Source organism: Eublepharis macularius, chromosome 16 (genome assembly GCF_028583425.1).
Source record: "Eublepharis macularius isolate TG4126 chromosome 16, MPM_Emac_v1.0, whole genome shotgun sequence".
NCBI lineage: Eukaryota > Metazoa > Chordata > Lepidosauria > Squamata > Eublepharidae > Eublepharis > Eublepharis macularius.
Window position 1 is genome coordinate 47,957,477 of NC_072805.1, and position 13,449 is coordinate 47,970,925.

Consider the following 13,449-nt stretch of genomic DNA (forward strand, 5'->3'; position numbering starts at 1 on the left):
GTAGGGGGGGTCTCTGCCCATGAGATTAACCCCACTGGCTCCAAGGGGGGAGATGGACCAGGACCCTCCAGGCCTGGGAAGCTGGCAGGTGTTTGCCGGGACAAGGGCAGGGCAGTCGGCGGCCGCATCACACACAGCCAGACCCCCTCGGGGCTTCAGGTGGTTCTGACCTCGTCCCCTGACACACACGCACACACAAACACCCGGGCAGCAGAATGAAGCAGCCCTTTCATCAGCCTGGAAAGAATAGCGCTGATGGGTCCTGCAAGTATCCTTTACTTCTGGGGAGAGGCCGGAAGGAAGAGGAGGAATGAATGAATGAAACACTGGGAAGGGAGGGGGCCTTCTCTCAAGGGGCTGTGATTTGGGGGTGGCGTTGCCTGTAGTGGAGAACCCCGCCCCCACCCCACAAATCGGTCCAGGATCTTGCTACCAGGGCAATGCCAAGTGCCCCCTTAGCTGCTGGAGGCAAGAAGACCAGAAAGGACTTACAGCACATTTCCCATCTGACCCATTTATTCTGTGTCATCTCCCTGGGAAAGATTTCCAGCCCTCTTTGTTCCTCCCAAGGGGCCTACTAGAATCCTGCACCCTTCCCTTGCTGAGCAAAACAGCAGCCTGGGGGGCCTGGCCATGCCAGCCACACAAGAGGGCCCCAGATGTGTTGCTCTGTCCCTTTGACCATTCCACCCTGTGCATGAAGCTCGCTGCGCTCCTGGGGAGGCATCGTGTCCGGCTCCACCTCTTCTTCCATGTGGTCCGTGGTCCTCTTTCACTGTGATGTTGTTGTTTGCCTACGGTTTGCATGACAAATCTACTGTTCTTGATGTACTAAGAGAGTCGGCCAAATAAAAGAGATTTATGTTTCTCCCTGTGCTTTGTATCTTCTTGGTGGGGAAAGCTGAGCGCTGCCAGAGCAGACATACTGAACTGGGGCCTGTTCACAAGGCTGCTGGGAGGCACCTCTGGAGGGACGCCTCCTGCTGCACACTTTCAAGCTGAAGGCATCTGTGTGTTGGGGCGGGGGAGACTTTTATCCTCAGAAGATCCAAGGATTATGCTAATTCCACAAAGGGCAGCTTGCAAAACGATGAGAGGAAAAGATTCACTGGCAGGAAACTTGTGCACAGTTCCATTCCACAGGAATAGAGTGTGGCTTAATCACACATGACTCTACGCAGGATTGCACCATGTATCCTGCACAGATCCAGGCGGCTGCTTTTTCTGAGTCAAACTTCATTCACGTGTTTCTTTACAAAAAGAATCCTGCCGCTGCGTTTTCCATCCATCATGCACACACTACATGAATAGAAAGAGGTGCCCATATAATGGAAAGGCTATTAGGTTTGATCCCAGCAACGCCAATGAGAGATGAAAAGCAGCAATCTTGTAATAGGGGCTCTGGCCACACTCTATTTAACTGGCATTAGTCACTTCAAAGGACTAGAGACAGCCTACGGGCAGCCCCGCTGTGCTGCTTTCGCTGCCTGCTTCCTCACCAGGTTTACCTGTTTTTGAAGTTCTGCAATAGGAGCAGAGGCTGTTCGATGCTGGCAGGGGCTCAACATCCTGAAATCTCCAGCTTTCCATCTTCAAATCCCAGAAATAGCAGGATTTGTTAATCTTTGAGAGTTTGCACTACTTTCTGTGGAGCCAAGGTTAAGTTACAAAACACACACACACACACAAACGCACACTTGCCTGGTTGCCTGACATGCAAAAGTCTGAGTAACCCACTCCACACCACCAGAATACCTAGAAGGGAAAAACTGGCTTCTTAACCAAAAGCAAGCGAACAGGACATTCGGAGCTGGAGCCCTGTGGAAGGTGCCCTGTGACCCTGCGCGTCTCCATGGGAGCCAAATGATGGCTTTGGACATCACAGGTCTGATGTGATACATAGAGTGGATCCAACCTGGCACAGATGGAGAGGAGGCTGTTCAACCTTGGCCCATCCATAAAGATTCTGCTCTTTTCCTCAAGTAAAAATGTCCGGCTTGGCTGGGGAGGTATGCATTTTTTAGCAGTGACAATGAAACAAACATAATAATAATAACAACATTCAATGTATATACCGCCCTTCAGGACAACTTAATGCCCATTCAGAGCAGCTTACGAAGTGTGTTATTATTATCCCCACAACAATCACCCTAGATGTGGGTGGGTCTGAGAGAGCTCTGGAAGAGCTGGGACGGACCCAAGGTCACCCAGCTGGCCTCAAGCGGAGGAGTGGGGAATCAAACCCGGCTCTCCAGATTAGAGTCCCGCCACTCTTAACCACGACACCAAACTGGCTCTTGCGTCAGGAAAGAAGAGAAATTCAGCAGGAAGAGTAAAATGAAATTTAGAGTTCTAGGTCTTCATTGCATGGTGGGGGGTTCCCCGTTGCTTGAGATTCTTCTTGGTCAGCAAAGCTGCTTTCTCTTCCTTCCTCTTATTTCTTGATAAAGCCGCTTTGGGTAGACGGCACTCAAATGCCTTCTTCGTTTTGAGTCTCAACCCACATCATGTCAGTTTGCACAGATTATCTTGCACAGCTTCTCAGGCTGCCCAGGAGCACTCAGGGAGACGCACCCTAATCCAGGCATCTTTGCAGCACGATTAAAAGGCCTCTTCATAGCAGTCGCCATAAATATAATGCCAAATAATGGAAGCATTAACGCTCAAGAGGAACATTTAATGGAAGCTGAAGAGAGGCCACGTTGAGGTCTCCGGGTCCCATCATAACAACACCGGAAAGACCAGAAAGAGAAAGAACCGGGGTGGGGTGGGTGGGATTTTCTGCAACAGGTTCCTGAACACCTATTGGCAGTTTTAGGACCTCGCTGCCCATTCCACATCCTATTTCAGGACCATGGACAGAGGAGAGATTCAAGACCGGTTAACCATTGCGCCCCCCCCCCCCACTCCATGGGAATGATTTCTACGCTGGGCGGAGGGGGGGGGAGTAGAAAAAATGTACAGGAATGTAAAATCCAGATGCTATCTGCCCGGAAGATACGACATTCCTTCTGATTCCTGATCACAAATAACACTTGGGAATTACACCCCACGTGAAAAACAGCAAAGAATGTAATGTCAGAATAGACCCTTAGTTTAGATTATCAAAAAGACAAAGAGTGTCATGTGGCTTTATGAGAATCATTCTAAAAGGTCTATCTGGAACAGTATTTTCTCTCCCAAGGGGGACCAAATAAATGCCTCTGGAAGCACAGAAAACCAGGGAACATTGTCCACATCTTGCTCCGGTAGTTGAGGGGGCTGCATTTGTGGATAACAGCAGCCGGATGCATGTCTGGGGAAGGGGTGGGGGGAGCAAAGACAAATTGTGCCACCCCAGGAAAGCACAGAGCAGGCCAGGCGGTGGTCCAGGCTCTTTGCAAACCAGCCAGAGTTGGATGTTTGGCTCCCGCACAATCAGCACTCTCCCCCGCCTGACCCCCCACAAACACAAAGGGCTTTCACTACAAACAGCTCCATTCAACGGAGACAAAGTGATTATTTCTGACTGTCGGGATAATTGCTCAAATTGTTCAAACAATAAGTGGGGCTTGAAGCGAGAGGCATTCATGCTGACAAGGATGAAGTCTGATGGGGAAGCACCTGCTACAGAAAAAGGCTCACGTGAACCCAACTCTCCAGCAAAACGGCCACAGTCAGACATTTCCCCAGTCAGTGCACTCAACTTGAAGCACGCCGTCTCTGCTGCGCCTGCAAGCTGCCTTCTGGAAGCCGGCCTGGCTCAGCAGGAGAGGGGGGTTCACCAAGGCATGCATGCCCCATTTTCACAAATGAAAGGCTGCAGGGCGGCTGTTCACGATCATCTCCCCCCCCATACACACACACAAATGGCCCACCGATCTCTGAAGAGGTAAATGTGCCAACAGAAAGAGTGGCTGGCCAGAGAGGAGGAGAAATGAGGAGAGACAAGGCTGGGGTCCAGAGAAGAAAGGGCCCCCGCACGTCCGCACACTTTACCTCTCCCTACATGCATGGGAGAACTCTGGCTTTGTTTCCAGCAGGTCTGGTGAAGTCCTAGGATGGCCTCGCCTAATCCTTTCCCTCTCCTCTGCTCTTTCCAGCGAACCCAGGCCAAGGGGCCAGAGCTGCTAGTGGTCACTTCGGAAGCAGGATCCCTGTAGGCCTTCCCTCGGACCAAGCTCAGCTTTGCAAGAGGGCCTGTGGCAGCTCATCTCTGCCTGTACACAAGGGGCCTCCAGGATCTGCTCTCAGCGCTCTCATCCATCGAACCCATTTTCAACCTGTCCTTCCTCCGAGAAGCTCAGAACAGCATAATTCTCACAACCACCCAGTGAGGTAGATTATGTTACCAGACTGGCCGAAGGTCACCCAGCAAGCTACCGTGGCAGAGTGAGGATCTGAACCAGGGTCTCCCAAATTCTCGCCGGGCATTCTAACCTCTACACTACACTGCCTCTCTTTACACCACCCTGCCTAACTTAGCCTATGCTAACAAGGCTCAAGAAACACAACCTGCTGTGCATACGCACACTCCCACCTGCCCCCTCCGGCAAGCCCGGCCCTGGGCTGCCTCTAACATCGGAAGGAACTGATCACGGACGGCGCAGAACTCCCTGCCATTCATGTTGCCCCAGCCACAGGCTCCCTCTCCTGGATCAATCTGCTAGATTTCTTATTTATAGCTCCTGATTCATCTCTCTATAAAGAGGGATAATAGACGTCGCCATAGAAACTCCCGAGCCTGATGAATTTCACGCCGGAGCCTGTCCCTCTGCTTGAAGCAGATGTTTCTCAAGGAAGAAGGTATCGGAGACTCCCTCTGAGCTCCCCCATCCCCGCAGAATGGGCCACCGTGCCGGAGCAGAGCTGGCCGGATCCCTTTCCTCCTGAGATCTCCCGCAACGCCACCGCTGAGGATGAGCAGCTTGTGTAACCCAGCAAAGGCTTTGGTTGCCTCTTCCTTCACAGGCTGCAGCTCCTTATGCTGCACAGGGAGAGAAGAAACCAGGGGCTGCATTTCTGCCCCCCTCACTGGACCCACCTTCTCTCTCTTCAAACAGAGCAACTCCCAGGGACAAGCCACAGAGTGAGACCCAAGTTTGCCTTTAGCTCACGGAGGAGGGGAAGACATGTATGGACATGTGTGGCATGCTCAGATCTCCATAGGGGAAGAAAGGGCAGCCATGGTTTCAAGCTCCCTAGCATCTCCTTCCTGCCTCCCTGGCAGGTTGTCCCTCTGCTTGGCCAATCAGCCCTTTGGGTGATGTTCACCTTCCCTACCAAAGAGTTTGATGAGCCCTTCTTAAGCCACAGCTTTTCCTCAGCCAGGCCACGGCTCACTGTCACTCATGCACTCTCCCGTGCAGCACCACCCCCTTCTCCCTTGGGACGTCTTCTGTGTGCCTCCCCCCACCCTCAGAGCTGCTGAGCCCACGTTCCTCACCAGAAAATCAGAACTTCTAGGTGAGCTCCCTCCCCAGCAAAGCGAGCTGGCTGCTCCTTGGGGCAAAGCATAGATTCGAGTTGCAAATTAAAGACAGACGCCAAAAGGGACCCCAGCTGATGCAGAAATGCAGTGGGCAGCGAGAGAATTTTCTGTGCTGATCTGATCTGAACGGTGCTGGCAGGGACCCAGCTGGGCCTGCAGGAACTCCGCTTTGCACCCACAGGGAGAGGAAGCACGCCAGACCAGCCAGACCACAAAAGGAAGGTCAGGCAGGGCAGGAGGCAGGGAGGAGAGTCAAGTACATCAAGGTCAGCTCAAGACAGCGGCCCTGGCAGGTCCGCACTGCGGCAAGCAGCTAAAGCTTTGCCCACACAGACCCACATTTGGCACAATGGGCTCTCAGCTGGGCTTGGCCCTTGGGGGCCACCAGCGCATCTTCCACTGCGTCACTGCTTTGCTAGACTAGCAGCAGGTCTCACCTGGATCTGGGCTTGGCTCTTAGTTCAGAGGACCCCTGTCGACAAGCCCCTCTACCACAGCCCTCATCTGTAAGAGCCACTTTTGATGCTACGGACTAAAAACGCTGGTATGGACTGAACTGGGTATATGCCTCTGCCCCATCACATGTACACAGCAAAACGAATGCATAAGCCTTCAAAGAGCACGAGGCATCGCTTTTCTGATAGGTTTTCCCTTTGTGCCCTGCTAACATAGCGCGCACACACGGCATGTTTGTTTAGCCTTAAGGGCCATTCCATCAGCCAGACTCACCCTGCCCAGGGCTGTGCTTTGCCCACAGGTTCCAGGCTTGGCTAATTACCAGTGGGGCCTGCCCGTGCCCTCCTAATTACAAAAGCACAAGGAGTCCGGGGGGGGGGTGAAGGCTGGCGGGCTAAGCAGGTGGCACAGAGGCTGCAAGAGAGCATCGTCCAGTATCTGCCCTGGTTCCGGAGGATGTGGGAGGCCCCCCCCCGCGGGCTGGAGGGAACACATGCGGGTGATTTGGCTCAGTCTCCCCCAATGGCCCTATGCCCAGCACAAGCAAGCACAGCAGGACTCCCTCCCCCATCTTCAGGACCACCAGGGAGGCAGAGGCTGCCTCTGAAGTCAGAAGCCAAGTTGCTCCCAGGCAAAGAAACAGCCATTGGGGTGGTGCTGCAGCGGACTGGCCCATGCTCTGGAGCCACCTGATCATCCCACCTGGATGCAGCCATGGCCATGCCGCCCCAACCCCACCACTCGTTCCCTCCTTTCCTTCCCCCTTAACTCACCTGCCTGCATCACCCGGAGATCCTGGCTCTACAGGCCCCGCCCAACAGGGCTCTTTCTCTTCTGTCCGCCCAGGGGGTGGAGGAGGCCGGCCTCTGGTACCCGGGTTGTATCAGCCCCTCTTTAAAGAAGCGAACAATCCTTTGGGCAAAGCCTGCCCGTCTTGCCCACCACCGTGCACTAGAATCACCAATCACTGGGTGTCTCCCAAGCACCTTTAAGAGGTGCCACAACTTTTGTGCTGCTTCGTGGAAGGACTTGCGCAAAGGGAAAAGGCTCCATGCCTCTTGCTTATGCTCAGCATGCGCGCAGCGGGGCCAGGAGGGCCTGGTAAGGCCACTGCAGCAGACAGGACCCGTCCCGGGCTCTGCCACTGGACTTGCTCCACATTACAGTACAACCCCAGTGTTTGGCTTGAATTTCCTGCCCCAGCACTCTGGTGGGTCAACTGCCCCAATCCCCACCTCAACACTTGTGAGCGCTTGATTCTGACTTCCCCTCTTCCTGTCACGTGACTGTGGAATCATGTGACTCCTTGTCATGTGCTTGCAGCTGAGCGGATCCCTTGCTGCTGCTTTGGGGTTGAGGGGTGGTCCCAGCTCTGGAAGGGCTGAAGGCCCCATTCAAGCTTTTAAAACAACCCTCTGTGACATGCTCAAGCCCTGAAAGCTGCTCGGGTATCCCTGGAGACCTCTTAGTTTAGAAAATATGGCAAACTGAAATACTTACGCCTCAACTTTTAACGTATCACTTCTAAGACAGCTTCCAACAAACGTTAACGCGGCATACAATAATCACCTAACGCCTGCAACATAAAACACCAGCAATGAAGTCTAAAATGCTTGCAATGGAACTACTGCAATGCCCCCCACAGACGAGCATGAAAGGAACCTAAGGGTGTTGTCGCTAGCACGGAATGGGAGGTGCTCGTGGCACGGCCAGAGGCCGCAGGAAGTGACCGACGCAGAGGAGGCCCCCCCCCCCAGAGGCTACTGCTGCAGCCGTCTGTGGCATGCTGGTTCCGTGCATGGGAGCTTCCTGCCCGGTTCTCTTGCCTAATGGCTCCTGTCCCCCATGAAGAAGTTTCATTCTCTCCACGGACTCCGCAACAGCCTCCTCTTTGGCAAAGCGCTGAAGTGGCTGGAGCCACATTGAGAGTCCAGCCACAGCAGAAGCCAGCTGCTTTGGGAGAGACACAAAACACTGCTAATTGCAGGGCGTGATTAAGGCGGGGAGTGAACATGATTGCAGGGTACACTTGCAGGGCTGCGTGATCCCCTCCAGCCACCCTCCCCAAACTTCCCCCGGCACCAGCAGCAAACACCCGTCTCTCCGATGCTGGGAGCTGAAGCCAAGTTCAGTCCTGGAGCGCTTCTGGATGAAACCTGATTCTTTTTTGCACACTGATTGGAGTCATTTGAACAAACCACAAATTTGCATGTTATCATGACCAAAAATAGCAATTTATACTTGGCCAGGACCTCATGCGATTGGGGCGGCGGGGTGGGGGGAAGAGTGGGCAGTGCACAGACCAACTAGCGCAGCGGCATCCCCCAGGCCCTGGGCCTTGTTGTTTGCCACGTGAAAGGCAAAGCAGAGTAGATGAAGTCAGGCTGTCTGAAGTATTGATGCTGTCTTGCTGTGCATGCACTCAGTGTCACTCAAAAGCTTGCTCGCTTAGAGCAGCAAAAGGAGCCATGGCTCAGTGGTGGGCCGTCTGCTTTGCATGCAGAAGGCCTCAGGTTCCCTCTGCAGCATCCCCATTTAAAGGTATTAGATAGGAAGTGACAGGGCTTTTTTTTCAGGGGGAACGCGGTGGAACGGAGTTCCGGAACCTCTTGAAAATGGTCACATGGCTGGTGGCCCCGCCCCCTGATCTCCAGACAGAGGGGAGTTGAGATTGCCCTCCGCGCCACTTCAGGCTGTTCTTTTCCATATCCATGTTGTAATCTTTTTGCTCTGAATGCATTACTTCTTACCAGGGCCGTTTCCAGACGGCCCCCCGCCTCGCGAAACGTCGCACGTCGTCGCGCGTCGTTGCGCAGAAAACGCGAAATATCGCGTTTTCTCGCGCGAGTTTTGCGCGACGTCGCGCAAAACTCGCGCGAGAAAACACGATATTTTGCGTTTTCTGCGCAACGATGCGCGACGACGCGCGACGTTTCGCGAGGCGGGGGGCCGTCTGGAAACGGCCCAGGGCTTTTTTCTGGGAAAAGAGGTGGTGGAACTCAGTGGGTTGCGATGTATTGTCGAAGGCTTTCACGGCCGGAGAACGATGGTTGTTGGGGGTTTTCCGGGCTGTATTGCCGTGGTCTTGGCATTGTAGTTCCTGACGTTTCGCCAGCAGCTGTGGCTGGCATCTTCAGAGGTGTAGCACCAAAAGACAGAGATCTCTCAGTGTCACAGTGTGGAAAAGATGTAGGTCATTTGTATCTACACCTCTGTGCTACACCTTTGTGCTACACCTCTGAAGATGCCAGCCACAGCTGCTGGCGAAACGTCAGGAACTACAATGCCAAGACCACGGCAATACAGCCCGGAAAACCCCCAACAACCATCAGTGGGTTGCCCTTGGAGAAAATGGTCACATGGCTGGCGGCATGGCCCCCATCTCCAGACAGAGGGGAGCTTAGATTGCCCTCCACGCTGCTCAGCAGCGCAGAGGGCAATCTTAACTCCCCTCTGTCTGGAGATCAGGGGGCGGGGCCACCAGCCATGTGACCATTTTCTCCGAGGGCAACCCACTGAGTTCCACCACCTCTTTCCCCAGAAAAAAAGCCCTGGTAAGTGATATGGAAGACCCCGACCTGCAATCTTGGGAGAGCCACTGCCCCTCCTATCAGACAAGGATGGCCTGGAGATAGGAAGGGAAAGGGAGAAGGCAGACTGATGGGATCAGGTGGTGGTTCAACCAGCATGTCCGGAGAGAGGAGAGAGGAGGGACAGAAGGGCGAGACCGAGGGGAACAAACCACACCACACCCCTCCAGAGAGGTCCTCCAAACCAGCTGCGTGTGTCTTTGCGAAAAGGTTAGCAGCGAACACCTCCCCTTTGTGTGATCTTGTGGGGGGGGATGAGGCCTTGCTAAGACAGGTCTGGGTTTCGTGCTTTTTGAATCTGCCAGGCAGACGGGGGTTTCTGCCTCCCTTCCACTGCCGCGGTTCATCTGCTGATAACGTGCGTCGTCATTTCAAACAAGGTCAATTTATGTTGCTTTTAATTTATCTCAAACAAACAAGCGTCTCTCAGCACCTTATTAAAGACTCACACATTTGTAGCCTAGTGCAAGTTTGAAGGGACCAGAGCCCACGCCTTCCTAGTCATTCTGTCTCGTTAGCTGACCTGAGACGTCAAGCAGCCAGAACGGGCAGGAAACGAGGAGGGAAAACCTGGGCTGCACCCCACTGGGCCCACTTCCAGCACCAGCCTCAGGCACAAGATGTGCAGCGCGGAACAGAGCAAGGGGCCCCTGAGCCAGGGCTGGGTCACCACCCAAGTCACCCAAACAGTTGCCTGGTGGGCTATTGTGGCATGGAGCGCCATGCAAGAGGATGAGACAGGCATGGCAGCACCAGTTGTAGCCTCCCAGACCAGACCCAAGGCAAGCACCCAAGGCAGACTATCTGCAGTGAATGAGAGAGAGAGAGAGAGAGAGAGAGCTGTTGAGACCCTCTGCAGCCCTCCTTGGAAGGGGGGCACAGGACACGTGCCCCACCCACCCCTCTTGCCCAGGCCATCTGGCTCCAAGGCTGGGCAGTTTAGTGCCAGGGCCAGGCGGCAGCAGAAGGGGGGTGGGGACATGCCGCGTGCATTCCTTCACCACTGTGTTCCTACAGAGCATCCTGCCCGTTCTGTCCCCGAGCACCGGGGAGGAAAGGCTTCCAGAAGAGAGAACTAAGAGCTCAGCAAGGCTTTTCCATGCCACAAAGCCCCACCCACTAGCTGCCCCTCAAGCAGGAGAAAAGACGCACAAGGGCTGGCAGGCGACAACTTCAGGCACAGGCGAGGCGCCCGCATGCGTCGCTCGCAAGTGGAGATTAAGCCTCCCTCCCTGTGAGTGGCATGGGGGGGGGTGTCTGACGCCCCACTTTTCCCTGTGCAAGCAGAATTCACCTAGCTGGGCAGATGCTCAGCACCCGTGCTAGGCTGGACAGGCTCCCTGGGGGGACAGCAAGCACTTTTCCTCCATCACTAAAGCAGGGATGTTTAATTCAATCACTGGGATGAATATTTAACATTGGTTGCACTTTGTCACCATCATTTTTTAATGCATTCCTGTCCTGGGCAGGGGGGTGAGTGGGACCGGGTGGGATTTCACATGCCCATGTGGGCATCCATGTGTTGCTCATGGATGAAGATCCTGCAGTGGGCAGAAGTCTTGGTGCGTTTGGGAAAGTATCTTCCTTGCACATTGCAGTGTGCAGTCCAAAAGTTCTTTCTTCTACACACACACACACACAAACGAAGATGCCTTATACTGAACAGATCGTTGGGTCCTCAAGTGGTCAGGGACCGTCTACTCAGACTGGCAGCGGCTCTCCAGGGTCTCAGACAGAGGTCTTTCACATCCCCTACTGCCTGGTCCTATTAACTGGACACGTTGGGGACCGAACCTTGGGACTAGAGGTTGCTGCACTGAGCAGCAGCCCTTCCCCTTCTTCCTGTAACTGTTTAATTTGGAAAGAGTCCAGTAGCACCTTTAAGACTAACCAACTTGACTGTAGCACAAGCTTCCGAGAACCACGGTTCTCTTCATCAGATTCAGGTTTAATTTGGACTTTTAAAAAATGTCCAGCACTGTGAAGCCTATGCCTCCTTAGGCCTGGTTTCTTGCCCTATCCATGGGTGTTAAGAGAATGTTGTCCAGATTTTAAAAAACATGTGCTGATCACCCATGTGCCCACCTCAGCATAGAAGAGCATAGTGTGCTGGGATAGGTGTGCAGAGCAGAAACGAACCCTGCCACAGTTTTCTTTGCAAAAAAAATAAAATTATTGTTTCGATGAAGTAAAAACTCGCCAGTACTGAGCAACCTCAAGCAAAAGGCAGAGATGCTCATTCTTCTCCACATGGCTTGTGATCCCTGCAAGGCACCAGAGGGGAGAACAGCCCTACGGGAGAACCCCCGGTGCCCAAAAAGAACCACCCAGCTGCATCTCCATATGCGGGGAGGGAGAGTGAGGCCCGGAGCCTCCTAGCATTAAGCTTCAACCCCAAATATGTGGTGCTAACTGTGGTCCGTGGTGGGGTACAGAGGGGAGAGGTAGGAAACTCAGTGTAGTAACTGACAGAGCATGCCTCTGAAGGCCATGGGACCCGGCCTGTGCAGCAAAGATGTGGTGCTCAGCACCATCCCAGAAAATCCTGTTGGTAATGCTGGTGAGGAGAGGGCATATTCTGTGCATGCTCAGAGGCTCTGTTGCTTCCTATATACCAAGCCCTGGTGCAAATTCAACTCTCTAGGAACCCCCCCCCACACACACACACACGCTTTTTGCCTTCCCAATGCAAGACATGAAGGCACGGAAAAGGCAGGGCCGGAGTGGCTGGGTCATTCAGGCAAGCTGTCCAGGTACTAATTTGCAGATGACCCCCTTCCTGGGAGTGGGGCATACAGGTGAGACAGGTATCTGTTTGGCGTGGGCAGAGCATCATCCCTTCCCTTCTGGTGCCCCAGAGGGCAAGCAGTGTCGACTGCACAGCTGACTGGCACATGCTGTAATTAAGGAGGGGGCTGGGAGTGGGCACGGCAGGTGCCAAATTGCAGAAAGCCAACAGGGGAGAATGGAGAGACACGCCAGAGGAAGGGGGAGGGGTTGAGTGGGTAGAGAAAGGCTCTAGAGGAGCCGACTTGGAGGCAGCTAAGGACAGATGCAGAACCGGTGGGGCATGTTCCAGAAATGGGGGGGGGGGGGGAACGGGACAGAGAATCCAGTTGTGGGAATGCTGGAAAGAGGTTTGCCCCTGAGGAGCCCTGCGAATCTGCAGGGCATCCACTGCCTTGGGGCGGCTCCGTCTTTTCGAGCATGTCTGAAACATGCCAGCCTCACTGGTGCTTATTGCAGTTCTTCCCTTTGGGTGGAAAGGCCGCCTCCAGGGTGCCCTCCTCCTCCTCCTCTGCAGTGTAAGCACCTCACACTCAAAGGGCTGCATCCTCTCTGCCCCGCTCGGGGGTCAGGGCCCATCCAGGGGGGAAATCCTTGCTCCTTGGGAGAGGCTGCAAGCACAAAGCCGGAGGGGGGGCGGTGCAAGGGGTTCCTTGCTGCGCGGCTGGCCCTTGTCTGGCCGGCGCAAGTGTCTGGGCCGCAGAGATGGACGGACTTCCCGGGGGGCTGGTGGGCCTCAGCAGCTCGTCGCGGCACGGAGAGTCGCGGCCGAGAAGAGGGAGGCCGCGAGCCCAGGGCGGCGCGGGCAGGCTCGAGGAGAGCCGCGGCGCGCCTTTGGCGGCACTGCACTCGGGGGGCGCGCAGAGGCTCTCTCGGGACTGTGCGCCGGCCCGCAGCGCAGGCTCAAGGGCCCGGGCCCGGCCTCTAAGGCCGCTCCGGGCCCCTCGCCCCAGCGCCGGGCTCCGGCCCAGCCACCAGCGCGCCGCTCGGCTGCCCCGCCGCCTTCCCGGCTAGCTTGGCAAGGCGGCCGCAGCCGCGAAGTTTGGGCCGCCAGTAGGAATGGGGCGCGGAACGTCCTGCTGGGTCCGGTGCGCCCCCCCCCACCTCGGCCGCCGGGACCCCCGCCGGACCCGCCCTGGGCCGGGA